This window comes from Triticum aestivum, chromosome 2D (genome assembly GCF_018294505.1).
Source record: "Triticum aestivum cultivar Chinese Spring chromosome 2D, IWGSC CS RefSeq v2.1, whole genome shotgun sequence".
Taxonomy (NCBI): domain Eukaryota; kingdom Viridiplantae; phylum Streptophyta; class Magnoliopsida; order Poales; family Poaceae; genus Triticum; species Triticum aestivum.
Genome location: NC_057799.1, coordinates 38,211,161 through 38,231,435, shown reverse-complemented (window position 1 = coordinate 38,231,435; position 20,275 = coordinate 38,211,161). Strand labels below are relative to the sequence as shown.

The 20,275-nt window shown below is 42.2% G+C and overlaps 1 long non-coding RNA gene and 1 pseudogene across 27 annotated transcripts; one reads left to right on the top strand and one right to left on the bottom strand.

Annotated features, from left to right (window-relative positions):
* Window positions 1–9,426, bottom strand: part of LOC123055598 (uncharacterized) — a 52,517-nt pseudogene extending 43,091 nt beyond the window's left edge.
* Window positions 9,427–11,847: 2,421 nt separating this feature from the next.
* LOC123051385 (uncharacterized) lies at window positions 11,848–19,441 on the top strand. Of its 27 annotated transcripts, none has more exons than XR_006424058.1 (13): window positions 11,848–12,244; window positions 12,378–12,435; window positions 12,504–12,538; window positions 12,675–12,810; window positions 13,110–14,505; window positions 14,883–14,954; window positions 15,164–15,261; window positions 15,400–15,656; window positions 16,177–16,330; window positions 16,424–16,731; window positions 17,760–17,873; window positions 17,975–18,135; window positions 18,989–19,441. It is a non-coding gene; the product is annotated as an uncharacterized lncRNA (long non-coding RNA). The 27 variants fall into 27 exon arrangements; XR_006424056.1 differs by having other exon boundaries at window positions 11,849–12,244; window positions 12,507–12,538; XR_006424063.1 differs by lacking the exon at window positions 12,675–12,810 and having other exon boundaries at window positions 11,850–12,244; window positions 13,110–13,284; window positions 13,500–14,505.
* The last annotated feature ends 834 nt before the right edge of the window (window positions 19,442–20,275 follow it).

Here is a 20,275-nt window from a genome sequence, read left to right as displayed (position 1 = left end):
TTTGCTATTAAAGTTTCAAACAAAAAATTTCTTTATGAAAAATCTTTTTGCTATTAATGTTTTGAACAAAAAATACTTTGATAATTTTAGTTGCATAAATTTTATATAATTTTAGTTTCAAAAATACTAGAGGTTTATAAAGATTTTTAGTTGATTCCTTTTGCTATTAGAGTTTCATTAAAGTTTTCTAGTTCATTCCTTTTGCTATTAGAGTTTCATTAAAGTTTTCTAGTTCATTATTTTTGCTATTAGAGTTTCATAAAAGTTTTCTAGCTCATTCTTTTTTATATTACTTCATTTTTTGAGCTAAATGACCCTAAAATTGTAAAGCACTCCATATGAACTCTGAAGAGGTTGAAAATTGGCATGGTATCATCATTTCATCCAGTTAGCATGTGCTAAAAATTTGAGAGGGTTACTAGAAAAACTAGACGCACTTCGTGTGCAAAACGGACAATCTCTTTCGAAGTATGAGGGTTTCAGACAAAAACTCGTCTGTTACAAAGGGGTTTCATTTTTTTAATTTATTTGACCTCCAGACTTTTTGTGTGTTCAAAATACACCATTCAAAGCCACATCATCAATTTTCAACCCTTTCTGACTTCATTTGTTATTTTTCATGCATTTACTGATTTTTTGAGCTATATGGCCCTGAAATTGAAAAGCACTTCAAATGAACTCTGATGAGGTTGAAAATTGGCATGGTGTCATCATTTCACCCACTTAGCATGTGCTAAAAAGTTGCGAGGGTTACGGCAAAAACTGGATGCACTTCGTGTACAAATGGACAATCTCTTTCGAAGTATCAGGGTTTCAAACGAAAACTCATCTGTTACAAAGGGATTTCATTTTTTTGAACTTATTTGAACTCCAGACTTTTTGTGTGTTCAAAATGCACCATTTAAAGCCACATCATCAATTTTCAACCCTTTCTGACTTCATTTGTTATTTTTCATGCATTTACTGATTTTTTGAGCTATATGGCCCTGAAATTGAAAAGCACTTCAAATGAACTCTGATGAGGTTGAAAATTGGCATGGTGTCATCATTTCACCCACTTAGCATGTGCTAAAAAGTTGCGAGGGTTACGGCAAAAACTGGATGCACTTCGTGTACAAATGGACAATCTCTTTCGAAGTATCAGGGTTTCAAACGAAAACTCATCTGTTACAAAGGGATTTCATTTTTTTGAACTTATTTGAACTCCAGACTTTTTGTGTGTTCAAAATGCACCATTTAAAGCCACATCATCAATTTTCAACCCTTTCTGACTTCATTTGTTATTTTTCATGCATTTACTGATTTTTTAAGCTATATGACCCTGAAATTGAAAAGCACTTCAAATGAACTCTGAAGAGGTTGAAAATTGGCATGGTGTCATCATTTCACCCACTTAGCATGTGCTAAAAAGTTGCGAGGGTTACGGCAAAAACTGGATGCACTTCGTGTACAAATGGACAATCTCTTTCGAAGTATCAGGGTTTCAAACGAAAACTCATCTGTTACAAAGGGATTTCATTTTTTTGAACTTATTTGAACTCCAGACTTTTTGTGTGTTCAAAATGCACCATTTAAAGCCACATCATTTTTTTTCAACCCTTTCTGACTTCATTTGTTATTTGTCATGCATTTACTGATTTTTTGAGCTATATGGCCCTGAAATTGAAAAGCACTTCAAATGAACTCTGAAGAGGTTGAAAATTGGCATGGTGTCATCATTTCACCCACTTAGCATGTGCTAAAACGTTGCGAGGGTTACGGCAAAAACTGGATGCACTTCGTGTACAAATGGACAATCTCTTTCGAAGTATCAGGGTTTCAAACGAAAACTCATCTGTTACAAAGGGATTTCATTTTTTTGAACTTATTTGAACTCCAGACTTTTTGTGTGTTCAAAATGCACCATTTAAAGCCACATCATCAATTTTCAACCCTTTCTGACTTCATTTGTTATTTTTCATGCATTTACTGATTTTTTAAGCTATATGACCCTGAAATTGAAAAGCACTTCAAATGAACTCTGAAGAGGTTGAAAATTGGCATGGTGTCATCATTTCACCCACTTAGCATGTGCTAAAAAGTTGCGAGGGTTACGGCAAAAACTGGATGCACTTCGTGTACAAATGGACAATCTCTTTCGAAGTATCAGGGTTTCAAACGAAAACTCATCTGTTACAAAGGGATTTCATTTTTTTGAACTTATTTGAACTCCAGACTTTTTGTGTGTTCAAAATGCACCATTCAAAGCCACATCATCAATTTTCAACCCTTTCTGACTTCATTTGTTATTTGTCATGCATTTACTGATTTTTTGAGCTATATGACCCTGAAATTGAAAAGCACTTCAAATGAACTCTGAAGAGGTTGAAAATTGCCATGGTATAATCATTTCACCCACATAGCATGCACTAAAAAGTTGAGAGGGTTATGGAAAAAAATGGATGCACTTCGTGTACAAAACGGACAATCTTTTTTGAAGTATCAGGGTTTCATACAGAAACTCGTGTCTTACAAAAGGCATTTCATTTATTCACATGTAACTGCAGTGATATTCTATATCAAAGGCATCCTCATAATAGTTGTGGAGAGAAAGTCTTCACTTTTTATTCGCTTGTGTCCTTTGCTTATTGCGCCATAACCATGGATATTCTTCATCGCTTAACAGGGTGCTTGGGTCAGCCTTGACTTTGAAGGGAGGAATTTCATGAAACTTTTCATAATCTTCAGACATGTCTATCTTGCCCTTCAATCCCATGATGTGTCTTTTTCCTGAAAGAACTATGTGGCGCTTTGGCTCATCATATGATGTATTCGCTTCCTTATCTTTTCTTTTTCTCGGTTTGGTAGACATGTCCTTCACATAGAAAAACTAGACGCACTTCGTGTACAAAACGGACAATCTCTTTCGAAGTATGAGGGTTTCAGACAAAAACTCGTCTGTTACAAAGGGATTTCATTTTTTTTACTTATTTGAACTCCAGACTTTTTGTGTGTTCAAAATGCACCATTCAAAGCCACATCATCAATTTTCAACCCTTTCTGACTTCATTTGTTATTTTTCATGCATTTACTGATTTTTTTGAGCTATATGGCCCTGAAATTGAAAATCACTTCAAATGAACTCTGATGAGGTTGAAAATTGGCATGGTGTCATCATTTCACCCACATAGCATGTGCTACAAAGTTGGGAGGGTTACGGCCAAAACTGGATGCACTTCGTGTACAAAACGGATAATCTCTTTCGAAGTATCAGGGTTTCAAACAAAAACTCGTCTGTTACAAAGGAATTTCATTTTTTTGAACTTATTTGAACTCTAGACTTTTTGTGTGTTCAAAATGCACCATTTAAAGCCACATCATCAATTTTCAACCCTTTCTGACTTCATTTGTTATTTTTCATGCATTTACTGATTTTTTGAGCTATATGACCCTGAAATTGAAAAGCACTTCAAATGAACTCTGAAGAGGTTGAAAATTGGCATGGTGTCATCATTTCACCCACTTAGCATGTGCTAAAAAGTTGCGAGGGTTACGGCAAAAACTGGATGCACTTCGTGTACAAAATGGACAATCTCTTTCGAAGTATCAGGGTTTCAAACGAAAACTCATCTGGTACAAAGGGATTTCATTTTTTTGAACTTATTTGAACTCCAGACTTTTTGTGTGTTCAAAATGCACCATTCAAAGCCACATCATCAATTTTCAACCCTTTCTGACTTCATTTGTTATTTTTCATAAATTTACTGATTTTTTTTAGCTATATGACCCTGAAATTGAAAAGCACTTCAAATGAACTCTGAAGAGGTTGAAAATTTCCATGGTATAATCATTTCACCCACATAGCATGCACTAAAAAGTTGAGAGGGTTATGGCAAAAAATGGATGCACTTCGTGTACAGAACGGACAATCTCTTTCGAAGTATCAGGGTTTCATACAGAAACTCGTCTGTTACAAAAGGAATTTCATTTATTCACATGTAACTGCAGTGATATTCTATATCAAAGGCATCATCATAATAGTTGTGGAGAGAAAGTCTTCACTTTTTATTCGCTTGTGTCCTTTGCTTATTGCGCCGTAACCATGGATATTCTTCATCGCTTAACAGGGTGCTTGGGTCAGCCTTGACTTTGAAGGGAGGAATTTCATGAAACTTTTCATAATCTTCAGACATGTCTATCTTGCCCTTCAATCCCATGATGTGTCTTTTTCCTGAAAGAACTATGTGGCGCTTTGGCTCATCGTATTATGTATTCGCTTCCTTATCTTTTCTTTTTCTCGGTTTGGTAGACATGTCCTTCACATAGAAAACCTGCGCCACATCATTGGCTAGAACGAATGGTTCGTCTGTGTACCCAAGATTGTTCAGATCCACTGTTGTCATTCCGTACTGTGGGTCTACATGTACGCTGCCTCCTGATAGATTGACCCATTTGCACTTAAACAAAGGGACTTTAAAATCATGTCCGTAGTCAAGTTCCCATATGTCCACTATGTAACCATAATATGTGTCCTTTCCCCTCTTGGTTACTGCATCAAAGCGGACACCGCTGTTTTGGTTGGTGCTCTTTTGATCTTGGGCGATCGTGTAAAATGTATTCCCATTTATCTAGTATCCTTTGTAAGTCAATACAGTCGAAGATGGTCCCCTGGACAACAAGTACATCTCATCAGAAATAGTGTTGTCACCTTTGAGACGTGTTTCCAACCAACTGCCGAAAGTCCTGATGTGTTCAAATGTAATCCAGTCGTCACACTGCTCCGGGTGTTTGGAGCGCAGAATGTTCTTGTGTTCATCGACATACGGGGTCACCAAGGTAGAGTTCTGTAGAACTGTGTAGTGTGCTTGAGATCAAGAATGCCCGTCCCTACATATTATTGAGTCCCCTCCGAGCGTGCCTTTTCCAGTCAGTTTCCCCTCGTACCGCGATTGAGGGAGACCAATCTTCTTAAGGCCAGGAATGAAGTCAACACAAAACCCAATGACATCCTCTGTTTGATGGCCCATGGAGATGCTTCCTTCTGGCCTAGCGCGGTTACGGACATATTTCTTTAGGACTCCCATGAACCTCTCAAAGGGGAACATATTGTGTAGAAATACAGGGCCCAGAATGACAATCTCGTCAGCTAGATGAACTAGGACGTGCGTCATGATATTGAAGAAGGATGGTGGGAACACCAGCTCGAAACTGACAAGACATTGCGCCACATCACTCCTTAGCCTTGGTAGGATTTCTAGATCGATCACCTTCTGAGAGATTGCATTGAGGAATGCACATAGCTTCACAATGGCTAATCGAACGTTTTCCGGTAGAAGCCCCCTCAATGCAACCGGAAGCAATTGCGTCATAATCACGTGGCAGTCACGAGACTTTAGGTTCTGAAACTTTTTCTCTGCCATATTTATTATTCCCTTTATATTTGACGAGAAGCCAGAGGGGACCTTCATACTGAGCAGGCATTCAAAGAAGATTTCCTTCTCTTCTTTGGCAAGAGCGTAGATGGCAGGACCTTCATACTGCTTTTGAGGCATGCCATCTTTTTCGTGAAAACATTGCAGGTCCTCCCGTGCCTCCGGTGTATCTTTTGTCTTCCCATACACGCCCAAGAAGCCTAGCAGGTTCAGGCAAAGGTTCTTCGTCACGTGCATCACGTTGATTGAAGAGCGGACCTCTAGGTCTTTCCAGTAGGGTAGATCCCAAAATATAGATTTCTTCTTCCACACGGGTGCGCGTCCCTTAGCGTCATTCGGAACAGATAGTCCGCCGGGACCCTTTCCAAAGATTACGTGTAAATCATTGACCATAGCAAGTACATGATCACCGGTACGCATGGCCGGCTTCTTCCGGTGATCTGCCTCGCCTTTGAAATGCTTGCCTTTCTTTTGACATTGATGGTTGGTCAGAAGAAACCGACGATGCCCTAGGTACACATTCTTCCTGCATTTGTCCAGGTATATACTTTCGGTGTCAGCTAAACAGTGCGTGCATGCGTGGTATCCCTTGTTTGTCTGTCCTGAAAGGTTACTGAGAGCAGGCCAATCATTGATGGTTACAAACAGCAATGCATGCAGGTCAAATTCCTCCTGTCTGTGCTCATCCCACACACGTACACCGTTTCCATTCCATAGCTATAAAAGTTCTTCAACTAATGGCCTTAGGTACACATCAATGTCGTTGCCGGGTTGCTTAGGGCCTTGGATGAGTACTGGCATCATAATGAACTTCTGCTTCATGCACAGCCAAGGAGGAGGGTTATAGATACATAAAGTCACGGGCCAGGTGCTGTGATTGCTGCTCTTCTCCCCAAAAGGATTAATGCCATCCGCGCTTAAACCAAACCATACGTTCCTTGCGTGACCTGCAAACTCCTTCCAGTACTTTCTCTCGATTTTTCTCCACTGCGACCCGTCAGTGGGTGCTCTCAACTTCCCATCTTTCTTACGGTCCTCTCTGTGCCATCGCATCAACTTGGCATGCTCTTTGTTTCTGAACAGATGTTTCAACCGTGGTATTATAGGAGCATACCACATCACCTTCGTAGGAACCCTCTTCCTGGGGCGCTTGCCGTCAACATCACCAGGGTCATCTCGTCTGATCTTATACCGCAATGCACCGCATACTGGGCATGTGTTCAAATCCTCGTACGCACCGCGGTAGAGGATGTAGTCATTAGGGCATGCATGTATCTTCTGCACCTCCAATCCTAGAGGGCATACGACCTTCTTTGCTTCCTACGTACTGTCGAGAAATTCGTTATCCTTTGGAAGCTTCTTCTTCAATATTTTTAGTAGCTTCTCAAATCCTTTGTCAGGCACAACATTCTCTGCCTTCCACTGCAGCAATTCCAGTAGGGTACCGAGCTTTGTGTTGTCATCTTCGCAATTGGGATACAACCCTTTTTTGTGATCCTCTAACATGCGATCGAACTTCAGCTTCTCTTTTTCACTTTCGCACTATCTCTTTGCATCAACAATGACCCGGCGGAGATCATCATCGGGCACATCGTCTGGTTCCTCTTGATCTTCAGCTTCCCCCGTTGCAGCATCACTGTATCCAGGGCGCACATAGTTGTCATCACCCTCTTCTTCTTCGTTGTCTTCCATCATAACCCCTATTTCTCCGTGCTTGCTCCAAACATTTTAGTGTGGCATGAAACCCTTATAAAGCAGGTGGCTGTGAAGGATTTTCCGGTCAGAGTAAGACTTCGTATTCCCACATATAGGGCATGGACAACACACAAAACCATTCTGCTTGTTTGCCTCAGCCACTTCGAGAAAATTATGCACGCCTTTAATGTACTCGGAGATGTGTCTGTCACCGTACATCCATTGCCAGTTCATCTGCGTGCATTATATATAATTAAGTGTGTCAAAAACCATTACAGAACATCATGAATAGATAAGTGACCAAATTAATAGAAGTTCATCATCACATTAAAACCAAAGTACATACATAGTTCTCATTGAACAACATATAGCTCTCCAGAGCATCTAATTAAACCATACATTGAAACTATGTAAAACATTTCAATGCAACAACAAATGCGATCATAATCGCAACCAAGGTAACAATTGATCCAACGGCATAATGATACCAAGCCTCGGTATGAATGGCATATTTTCTAATTTTTCTAATCTTCAAGCGCATTGCATCCATCTTGATCTTGTGATCATCGACGACATCCGCAACATGCAACTCCAATATCATCTTCTCCTCCTCATTTTTTTTAAATTTTTCCTTCAAGTAATTGTTTTCTTCTTCAACTAAATTTAACCTCTCGACAATAGGGTCGGTTGGAACTTCGGGTTCACATACCTCCTAGATAAAAAAATCTATGTCACGTTGGTCGGCATAATCGTCATAAACAATAAATGAACCAAATAGCTATAAAATATAATATATACCACATCCGAATCATAGACAGGACGAGGGCCGACGGGGGTGGATACCAAAACCATCGCACTATATAATAACAAACAATAATAAAAGTAAGAAAATGCGATCATAATCGCAACCAAGATAACAATTGATCTAAATCATACAAGTAAGAATTTTTTTTATTTTAGAAAGAAGATAAGAACAAGAGGCTCACCAGGGTGGTGCCGGCGACGAGATCGGCGCAGGCGATCAACGGCGGTGAAGACGGGGACGGGACGGGACGTACCGTTAAACCTAGACAAATCTTGAGGAAAATGGAGGTTGGAGGTCGAGCTTGGAGAGGAGAAAGCTTAAGTAGTGTGGCTCGGACATTTCATCGAACACCTCATGTGCATAAGAGGTGAGCTAGAGCACCACAAAGCCCTCCCCTCGCCGGCCAGAAAAAACAGAGCAGTGGAGTGCTCTGCTCGCGGGCGGGGGGTATATACAGCCACCTCATTGGTCTCGGTTCGTGGCTGAAACCGAGACTGAAGGCCTCCCTTTGGTCCCGGTTCCAGCCACGAATCGGCACCAATGGATGTGGGCCAGGAGCGAGGCCCATTGGTCCCGGTTCGTGTCTGGAACCGGGACCAAAGGGTCCAGACGAACCGGGACCAATGCCCCACGAGGCCCGGCCGGCCCCCTGGGCTCACGAACCGGGACGTATGCCCCATGGGTCCCGGTTCATGACTGAACCGAGACTAACGGGCTGGACAGGCCTGGACCAAAGCCCTGTTTTCTACTAGTGTTCATAGGAGTAGATGTACCCATCCTTATGAAGCCCGACCCATGCGTCTAGGCCATTGCTTGTCCTTGGAATGGTAGAGTCCAATCCCCATGCAACCTCCACTCGGAAGTCCTGGTGTCGAAGGAGAAGGTGCCCTTTGGGAGATGATGATAGCATATGTCGTGCGCGGACATGAATATGGTGTGCCCGTCCGGGTGCAGCACGTAAGAGGTGATCATGTCGTCCATGGCTAATGGTGGCGGTGAGGGCACGCTTTTCCAGGACCACCTCGTGGTTGGGCTCGGCCACGGCTCGTTCTTGTCCATTGGAGCCCACGACATGGCCTCGAAAGAGTGCTGCTCATGGACATGGCAATGTGTCAACGTGTACAACATGCCGCCGGCGGCCACGGTGAAGGTGGTCGTGTCGATGAGTCGAACCGGTGGGCGGGGACCCATGGTGAGCCCAGCCGTCTCGGTGTCGAACACGAGGGCGGGAGTGTGCGGACAGCATGGGTTGGTGGTGATGAAGATGTCGCTGCCCATGGCAGCGAAGTCCATGTGAAGACGTTTTACCGGTGCAGCTAACCGGAGAGCAGCAAGGTCTGGGAACCCATGGTGCAGGTCGGTGGTGGTGTCCTGTAAGGCGTCGGCATCGATCTTGTGGATGTTGAAGCCCTTGTGCCAATCATCCAGCACCAGGTAGAGGTGCTTCTTTGGCACATGCAGCGGCTTTTTTCCGGTGCGGTCGACATTGGGTTCAGAGTGGTGACGCTTAGACATGACTCCTCCGATCGATCTTCCGGCCCTAACTGGATCTAAAGATTGAATTTTTGATTGTGATGATGGTTACGAGCAGGGTTGCCAGTAGAGGAGAAGAAATTTATAGACAAAGGAAGGGTAAGGAGGCGACAGATCTAACCTGGGGATGTGAGAGGGCTTCGAATCCCTCCCTCCTCTTACTTATGAAGAAGAAGTGGGAGCCTGGGGCTGACTCCCAGCCGAACTCAGATTGCAGATAGGCAATGGCAGAGTACCTAGAGCCCGAGTCGGAAGGAGCGGACCACCATGATTTTTTGAGACAATCTTCTTCTTCTTCAGGCGCCTGAAATTCGGTTCGTCCGAAATCACTAATTAAGGAGTACTCGTTGCAAAGAACACTCCATCTTCCCAGGTCATGACAAGTGGCGCACATGCAGCGCGTCACTTGTCGCAACCTGAGAGTTGTCCCTTTTTTCGTACATTCGTTTATTCAAAACGTTTTATCTCTTAAACCGTGTGTCCAAATCTCAAACCGTTTTCACCATTGGATTCCTCGCCTCGAGATCTTCAAAACTAGATCCCATGTTGATAGGTTTTGACGAACTTTTTTTCACGAAAAAAACTGGACGAAAAAACCAAACCGGGAGCACGGTTTTTTCCCTTTCCGAAAGAGGCACGCCCGTGGCTCTCGCGAAATCACAACCGTGCCTCTCGTGGAAGCAAAACCGTGACTCTCGTGGAAAGAAAAAAAAACAGAAAACGCGTTTTTTTTCCTTTCCGAAAGAGGCACGCTCGTGACTCTCGCGAAAGCACAACCGTGCCTCTAGCAAAAGCAAAACCGTGACTCTCGCGAAAGAAAAAAACAAAATACGCGTATTTTTTCCCTTTCCGAGAGGCACGGCCGTGACTCTCGCAAAAGCACAACCGTGCCTCTCGCGGAAGCAAAACCGTGACTCTCGCGAAAGAAAAAAAAACAGAAAACGCGTTTTGTTTTTCCCTTTCCGAGAGGCACAGCCGTGACTCTCACGAAAGCACAACCATGCCTCTCGCGGAAGTAAAACCGTGACTGTCGCGAAAGAAAAAAAGTGTTTTTTTCGTTTCCGAAAGGCACGGCCGTGACTCTCGCTAAAGCACAACCGTGCCTCTCGCGAAAAAAACGTGACTTTTCACGAAAAAAAAAGTAAACGCGTTTTTTCGCGCAAATTTTTTTTTTCAAATTTTGGTGGAAGCGCTAAGGAAGACCGGGGAAAAACCAAAACATCCAAAAAAACCGGGAAAACCCCGTTTAAAAAGCCGAAAATGCGTGCGGAAAAATAAAAAAACAAAATCTAGAGGGAGCGTCTAGAGCGCGACACGTGGCGAATGGCTGAGAGCGCGCCAAGTGGCGCTGATCGTTGCGAGGCTCCTGAAGGAGCGCTCGTTAACTAGTTGCTCCCCGGTTCGTCTCCACTCGATTTTGCCTCCTGTCCGCGGCATTGCGGCTCGGCCCATTCCGAGGGATAGCCTGCCCAGGCGCACACATGGGCCCGTTCCGGGGTTGAACCGGATTATTTTTACATATTTAGATAAATTCTCTAATTGTGTCAAAAAAAGATAAATTCTCTAATTGTCTCAAAAAGATAAATTCTCTAAATTCGCTCAAAAAAGATGAATTTTCAAAAATATCCCCAAAAAATCTCAAAAAAACTTCACTAAAACAAATAATCCCTCTCTAAAAGTAGTGATCTAAACACTCTTATATTTCTTTACGGAGGGTACATTGGTTGTCCAGAGCGAGATCAAGATACTACCTCCGTCCTGGTTTATTAGTTTCCATTGTAACTTGTGCTAAATTTTGACCAAAGATTTAATTGATAAAATGTTAGTGCATGTCAACAAAAGTTATATTGTTGGATTCGTATTTGAACATAGTTTTCGATGATATATTTTTTGGTGACATGCATAAACATTTCATTAGTTAAATTTAGGACGCCGATATCCACCACACCTGTGGCATAATAGGCATTCGCCCACACACCATGTGTGGCATGAACAGGGGGCAGCCCACACGGACTTGCCACATATGGTCGAACAAATAGGTGCCATGTGTGTTTACCTAGTTGCCACGTATGGTAAATCACAATTGCCATGTATGTTTATCTGATTGCCACGTACGCGCAACTGCAGTTGCCGTCTAGCAAATCTCTACTCCTAATGTCTCAGTTGGTAGTCTCCGTTCCAGGTTTATTTTCGTCCCACCTCACCTGGTTTTTTGGTACCTATTTTGGTACCTCCTCCCACCTCACGCTGACCAGACACTAGCCGAAAAAACCACGTACCGAGTCCTCCACCAGCCCCCGCGCTCTTTAGGACGAAGAAAAAATCTACGACGATTGACCAGCGATAAAAAAACCTACAAAAAATAACCAGCGAAAAAAAAACCCCGGACGTACGAGCGAAGTCGCATGCCCTCGAGCGAGAACGACTCGCACGCTAGACTCCCTGCCCTCGTTCGTCGCCGCCTTCATCCCTTCGCCTCCGCCGCCCTTCATCCCTTCGCCGCCGCACTCGGTCTCACATCAAAGGCGCCCCACTCGCGGGAGAGGATGAGCTGATCTCCATGGCCAGATGAGGGAGGAATACGGGTGACGGGATGGATTTGGATCTCAAGGCGGGGAGGCCAACGTAGCCGCCCCTAGCGCGTCGAGCGAAAGCGAGGGATTTGGATCTCATGGATTTGGCTGCGTCGACCAGCAGAGGACCGCCGCCGGCTTGGCTCCTCCACCACAAAGCAACCTCCTTCCACCCCGTAGCCGCCGCCCAAAACCCTAGCAATCGAGCCCCACCCATGGCGCCCTAGGTCAGATCCCCTTCCTTCTTCTTTTTCCTCTGGTTTTCTTCCTTGTTCCTGTGATGTGTGAGTGAGTGAGTGATGTGCAGGCGGCTTCTTCTTCCTCTGACCCCTGCGTGTCTCTCTCTTCCCTTGTCTCTAGGTGGTACAGCGGCCAGAGGAGAGGAGAGGAGGTGGAGCAGCCATCGCCTGGACGTGAGGTGAGCTTCCCCCATCCAATCTTATCTACCCCCACCACCAGGTGGCTCACAATATCTATCACCTGCAGCAGCATCTTGTGCATGCATCCATTGAGGACGTGAGGTGCACACCACATTTTGGTTCAGTTTTTCCCTTCTTTATTATAATTATGCCAAGGACATCTTATGCCTTACAGTAGTATTCAGATTCTCAAGTTTGTTTATTTATTTTTAGTGCAATACTGCTCTCCTGTCTGCAGGAGATTGGAGGAGAAAATATCAGAAATCGGAAACATGACGTTTTGGATCAGTTCTGGATCATTTTCTTTTTTGGTTCAGTTTATATAAGTGGTTGTTGTTTTATGTTGCTGCTAGCCATCAGAAAACGAGTTCACAGTAGGTTTCCATCCTTACAATTCATTTTGTGTTGCTCTGAACTGAAAAAATAGAGGGGATATTGTTGTGCCTAGAGTGAAGTTCACAGTAGGTTTGGCATCAATCGAGCAAACTTTGTTACAGTTTTTAGTGGATGTTGTATGTATTACATTTTTGCTTTTTCTAAAACCACATGTATCCAATAATCTGATTGCTTTTCTTTGTATGAGCACCAGTTTCTGAGCTTTCCCTCCACTATTTTTTCCTCTCTCTCTCTTTCTCTCTCTCTCACTCAATCTCAACTTGGCAAGCGATGGCAGCGGTGAATGGGCAGCGCGGGCGTCGAGCAGGATCATGGGGGAGCAGGGGAGGCCAGAGGCTGCTCACCATATACATCGCCATCCATAGCCGCCCTCGTCCGCCAAGAAGCTGAGGAGGGAGGCTGACCTCCAGTGACCACTCTGCACCGCTCTGGACGACACCCTCCCCCACCAGGTTCATCCTCCTAATTCGTTTTAATCATCCCAATTTTTTTGTCTTACCACAGTTAAGAAATACGATTCATGTTTGCTATTGCATTTGGAGCTCCATCCTTACAACTTATGGATAATATGAATACATCAAGGTGTTTTGGTTCTCCCCATTCTGTATGTTCGCAATGGAGTGTATATATTGTTGATTTATGTCATGGTGATTGAATTTGATTGCAGAGAGAAAGTGCAAAAGCTATGGGCAATCCTATATGACTGGCGCCATCAGTAAGGATTTATTTAAAGCTAGCTTACTGTTGGGTCTAAGCCAAGTTTATTTCTTTCGCAGATTTATTCACCTTATTGGCACGGTGGGGTTAATATATATACATCAATTTTGAGCATCAGCAACGCATGAAGCTTGCTTCTGAGGCTACAACATACTTTGCAATCCCCCTGTGAAACATACTTTTGTCACTATGCACATATGGTTATTCGAACGAATTGATTTCGATTAGACTATCTTTTTCCTAATTACTTGTTATATGATGTTCTTTACTATTCAGAGGTTGTTGAAGGGAGATGGGGCTCTTCTGGCCCCTTTGGTGCAAAAGCACAAGCAACAGCATCTACAGCTGACCACTCATAGCCTAGGATGTCTTGCAGATTTGATCTATTTTGGATAGAGTACATGGAATCAAACCACAAGTAATCAATTTGCTATATTCACGTGATTAGCTATAAGGAATTTATTACCTCTGTTTTATTTGCAGGATACCCAAGCAGTGCGTACAAATTGTAGTGGTGCTTGTAGCTTATCATCAATCTGCCATTATTATTTGTATGTATGTGTTCAAAACGACCACCTAGAGATTCTTGATTTGCTCCTGGCTGCACCGTTGGGTTTCTCGCGGCTTTGTTTCGTTTGAGTTCTATTGTTCAAAACTGAATTTGTTGATGCTTAGAGTTTGGACTGGTCCGTTTGATACGTCTGCACTCGTGATGCGGAACATTTTCCAACATAGTGTGGGTTCAGAAGTGAGGAAAACAATTGGCTTGCAGGGTTCAGGCTACTTTCTTGTGCTTGTTTTGCCTTGTGATTACTTGAAACTGCAACCTGCAGGTTGAATGGGCGCTTTATATTTTAGGGCGGAAGACTGAAGCAAAGAAAACTGCGGCTCTTTAGTATATCTTCAGATTTGCGGCTCTTTGAGCTGTGGTACATTTGATTCGAGACCCGGATGAGGTCGGTTAAATTAGGATTAAAGTCCGCACAATAACTAGGAACACTGAACAAGCAAGGCTATTCAGATGAAGTCTGCACTTAATACTATAGGTTTCTTTTTGGGCTCTTGTACAGCTTCGCTAGCATCATGAATTAATTGTGGGATATGATGCACAGTAGTAGCTTCTTCTGTTTATTTTAGAAATCTTAGTTTATAGGTTTCCTTTTCGTCTCTTGTACTAATGTTCAGGGTAATGGAAATCTTGTATGATAATCTGCACATAGTTGATACTAACAACAGAATGATGACATGTTTGTTTTTGGGCATAAAGTTATGTGCTGATCCTCTTGCATTTGGATTCCGGTCTTACCCTGACTATGCGGATATGCTATTCTAGGTTGGTTTTACGTTTCTTATTGGAAGAGTGAGATGCCCAGGACAGAATCCAGTTTGTATCAACGCCTCATTGGTAAGCACGCTCAGGTTTAATGTTACTGCAATTTCCTCCCTAATTTCAGCCCTAGGAACTATACCAGATCATCATAAGGGTGTGTGAACTCGCACCTGGTCTTGATGCTATTTTTGCTGCATGGTAGTCATTATTTTCTTATGTCTTGCCTGATGACCTCTTAAGTTCCTATTTTATTTTATTTCTCTTAAGAGTGGTGTCTCTTGCAGAATAGAATCATGTAGATTCTGCTTCATACAAGCTTCATAAAGAAATAGTTTTAAGGGAGGACTTCAAAGAGTATTTTGCCAAATTTGGTAAAGTGCGGGTAAATTGATTTTTGGTTGTCCTTTTTCTTTACAATTGGTTCTCATACTATTACTTGCAATGTTTGTTTACATACTATCCACCACCGTCTTCGCCCCATCTTAGCTTCTCCTCATCTCCACTCTCTCTCGTCGGCTAGGGATGGAGGGCAGTCAGCATCCACCTCGAGGCAGAGGGGTGGGCAGAAGGACGGTCGGTGTTCAACTCTCTACGGTTCAAAACCAAGTCCATCCAAGCCTCAAAGTATAAAGAAGGCGCCTAGACACTCGATGGGTGGTGTAAACCGTAGGGTGTCCATTGGTGGAGCCACGATGCAAGCATCCAAAACAGACATATTGTATACGAAGAATGTTCATGCTGCCAAGAGAAGTGAAGACATTGCCCATTTGTCCCCTGGTAAGCATCTATCAAGTTTGAGAGCTATTTGTTGTGCTACATATATATCTTTGCTACAAGTCTCGAGATTTACGTGGGTGGAGTATCAGAAAATTAGGGAACCAGTTTCTGACATAAACTCTCTGTAAAACACTGTATATTCAATATTCAGACATAGAAGCCTTGCTGTGGTAGAGATCACATCAATTAGAGATAAGGGAACTTCTTAATCATGCTTTAATTTCTTAAACAAACAAGTTTTCTTATAATTTATATCCAACCATATTTAGTGGGTTTTAACTATAGTTAATTTCTGACAACCAGGCTGGTGTTACACTTTTGTTCATAATAGAAAAGGTTGTTGCTACATTTGCATCCAATCCAACAATGAATTAAAAAGCGTGCATGTTATTTGGTTATTGGCCTTTGTAATTAAAAGAATCATGTTTATGCATTTAAGAAAAGGATATGTGCATGGTACTGAACAATGAGAAAAACACTGTTGACCATATCTCAAATCAAGTTATTTGGTGTATTTCAGGGTGGGCGTGTAACTAGAGAACAAAACACTATGGCGGCAAATGAGACTATCGAACCGAACTGATTGTACTGAAAACTAGGACCTAAACTTGTGCTGCTGGCCAACCTTTTCTTCAGGGAATGCCAAGATATTCGCCAAACAAAGCCATAGGATGGTATGTTCAAACATACACCTTTTACTCATCATGACATGATATTGTATTCTGTTGTGCCCTTACTCCTTTTCTATCTCCCGACAATACTTTCAGGTGCTATACACAGAGGACAACCTATCAGGTGAGAATCGATTCGTGGCTCTTTCTCTTTTTTGAACTGGTCGTTATGTGGTTCTTGGGGACTCGCACTCTGTTTTGTTTCTTTTTTTACCTCCTATTTATGGGCTCCCTTCTGTTAGGGAGTCCACTAATGACCAGATGGGTATCTTGTCGCTCATCTACAGCAAGTCGGGCTCCAGTGTGTTTGGGTCAGCGTCCACGGAGGAGCAGATAACTGACGGCATTTACGCTGCCGGGCTCACTATCCTCATCACACGTGACCACAACCCACCCAACCGACTGTAATTCTTTGTTCTTACATTTCATTGCAACCTCATGGTTGACTGCACATCTTGGTTGTGTCATGTGATGGGTACATATTTTGGGTATTTGTTTTGTCATATGATGATGATTTCTTTCCAACAAGTAGTCACACTAATTAAATTCATAAATTTGTTGGACAAGTCAACTTTGTAGATTCATAGTGTATGATTAAAGTTGGCATTAGACAAACAAAGAATGTGATCTGCCTCTTTAAATTTCCTCTAATTCTAATGTGGCACCGAATCGAGACGGAGCTGATGTGCAATTAGCTTGTTTTTTTATGTGTGCAGCGACTTCTAGCGCTTGATTAAAATGGTCATTTGCTATTCATCATTTATTTTCTATTTTAAATCTTATTATATCTAATCAGCCCACTATTTCTTTTTTCAAGATTCTATAGTTAACCCAAACTTGTTTGGGACTAAAGGCTTTGTTGTTGTTGTCTATAGTTAACACAAAATCCAATCTTAGAGTTAGCAATATAGTATACACTACCAGTCTGATACAAGCTTTATGGTAGCTTGTAAGCGCGGGGATATGTGAGGATATACCGAGCCATTCAATTATGTTACTGAAATCTCCAAGAAAATATGCAGATTTTTAAAACATGTAAAAAGAGAAAAGAGTTGTTAATAATGATTTCTAGGAAATTTGCCGCTAGCTCGGATGGCGCCACTGAATTAATGACACTAATGCAGAGGATTGAAGTAAAATTGCAGAGATTAGAACTTGGTCTCGCCAAGGCCCCTTAAGTGATAAGGGAGACAACCCGCATAGACAACCGGCAACCACTAACCGACAACGATAATGTGCTTGTTGGATCGGTGTATTGGAATGGCTATGCATTTTAGTAGTATGCAAAATCCTTTTGCATCTATATACTTTACCATTAGGGCGTGAAACTACTAAAGAGTAGTATTGGAAAGATGCATCTGACTAGCTTATTATGGGAGAGAACACAACTACAACGTCACTGAATCTGATATATGTTTCCTCATTTTTGTAGGTTACAATGGTCGTGGAGCTTCTTGGATTAAACTTGCAAAGAGTAGTACTGGAAAGCTTCATTTTCGTAAGATGCTCTGGTATCTCCGAGTAGAAGAAAGCAAAGCCAACAAGGGTCGTTAGAAATTATTAGTACTCTACAAAATTTGTAACACATCATATTAATTGGGAACTCAAATCTTGGTTGCAAAAATTAGATCTGTGCTATAAATGCAGGCAATACAAAAGGTAGGAAGACCATACGAAGACCAATACAAAAAGGAGGATGCATGAGCTTCAGATCTGATTGAATTTAGTCAGAAGATGGAGACTTAGAGGAGGAATTAGTGGAGAATGGGAAGGTGGATAGAACATGGGAACAAATCAAATACGTGTAGGTATGACATGGTGCTTTTTTTAACTCTTGCGTATATCAATATTTTTCTACAGTTACATATATACAACTGAATCACAAAGGATTTTTTTTTGATTAGGTACACCATAGAATGGTCTCACATCTTGGTTTATTTATTACCCTGTTTAAATATCAACCAACATGCTTGTCAAATTTATAATTTGTTATTTGCTTGCCTCAAGGCAATACTCCCAAGATATATATATATATATATATATATATATATATATATATATATATATATATATATATATATATATATATATCTGCGTGCGTGCGTGCGCGCGCGCGGTAAAATTGGTTATATACAGTGATTTAGTTACTTTCAGATTTCGGTTTTTTTTAGAAGTGCTCCACAAATATCAATGAAAGGAGCTTGTATTTGAGGTAATAGTCTAGGAAGTTTCCGTGTCAACGAAAAATAGTACTACACGTGTGAATAAAGGGCACCTATGACATACAAAGTACTGCAATAAAATTGGAGGGCTGGGGAAGTGTTGGACTGGAGCTTCGCCCCCATGCGGTATGCTCTATCCAAGTATGTGCTCCTGTTTGCCGCATCTACATATTGGATGAAACCTGCGTGCTAATTGCGAATTATGTGCAAGTCAGTATTGAACGCTCTGTATTTCCAGAGAAGTAAGTTTCAACAGTTTCCACGACATTTCATGTCTGTTCCATGCAGTAGTGTAGGTGGGAATTATATTGATGATTTCATTTTACCTTCATATCTGCTGAATTTTCTTACCAAACACAAAAGCTTTGTGAGGTGTTGATAGAAGTGAACATAATTCATGATACAATCCTAATACTCTGAAAATATTTTTATGGTTCAGTATTCCTATGAGGGGAGTGAGTGGAGACAGAAATGAGTGCACGTGGAGCAGCTACTGCCTATGAGGCGAGTGAGTGGAGACGGCCAAATCTATGCGGCGGAGGGGCTATAGAAGCTTGAACGAAAGATTCGTCGCCAGCATCGGAGCAATTTATTGGGCAAATCGGCACTAAATCTCCTGCATGGACGTGAAGGCATGTCTTTATTAAGTTCAATCTTTGAAAACTTGGCATGTGACGCTGTGTAAAAATAGAAGATGCTAGAAAATTGTCTCTGGCCACTTTCGTATGTAGCCGTGAGCATTGCTAATTTCTGTCAACCTGAACGATATTTGGACTGTTTATATAGCTACCATGTGCTGAACAAATTGTCTGATTAATGTAATACTCCTGAATAGATTGGTGTGCGTGCCATGTCATTTGGTCTGCGTTACACTAACAGAATCATTTTGTCAGTGGCTGGTCCATTAATACTCTTTCAAAATTTTGTCTTGACTGCAACATTGTAGTTGTTTTTTTTTGGTATATATAATAAGCATAGGTGTCAATTTTGGAGCAGATGATAGATTGTTGGTTGTAATGATCTGATATTTTCATGACTATTCATATCAATGATTATGCTTGCCCCATGAGAAACACACGAAGAACAAAAGATTGTGAGATAGGGAGGGGAAGGGAAAGATGACGAGGAGATGTATTTATCTACCGCATCACAAGCATGCAATATCATCGCATGTTGTCTATCACTCCCATATCACATGGCATTTCTCTTTGTATATACATTTTTAGTAGCATATATTTTGTTAGCCCGTGGCAACGCACAGGCATCCTACTAGTGAATCATAGTTGCCATGTGTGTTTGCCTAGTTGCCATGTACGCGCAAGTGCAGTTGCCACCCAACGACGTACGACTATCGTGTGGGCGAAAAGCAGTTCGCCCACACGCGCGTGGACTAGATGGTGGTTGTGTTGGCAGAAACTAGTTCGCCCACACAGCGCAGCTGGCAACCGCGTGCTGTGGGGCGTGTGGGCGACCTCTCCAACGCCCACACACCGGCCTTGTCCTACGTGGCATGCGAAAACTGCCTCGGTATGTCAAGATTGGTGCAAACTTAACTGGACGATGATCCAGACATTTGCCACACGTGTGGATGTTAGTGTTTTCGTAAATTTATAGTCAAAATTTAACACAGATTACAATGAGGACCAATAAACCAGACAGAGATAGTACAAACTAAGACCAAGTCTCATAAGTCTATGTAGCTACCCAAAACCATCCTGAAGTTAGT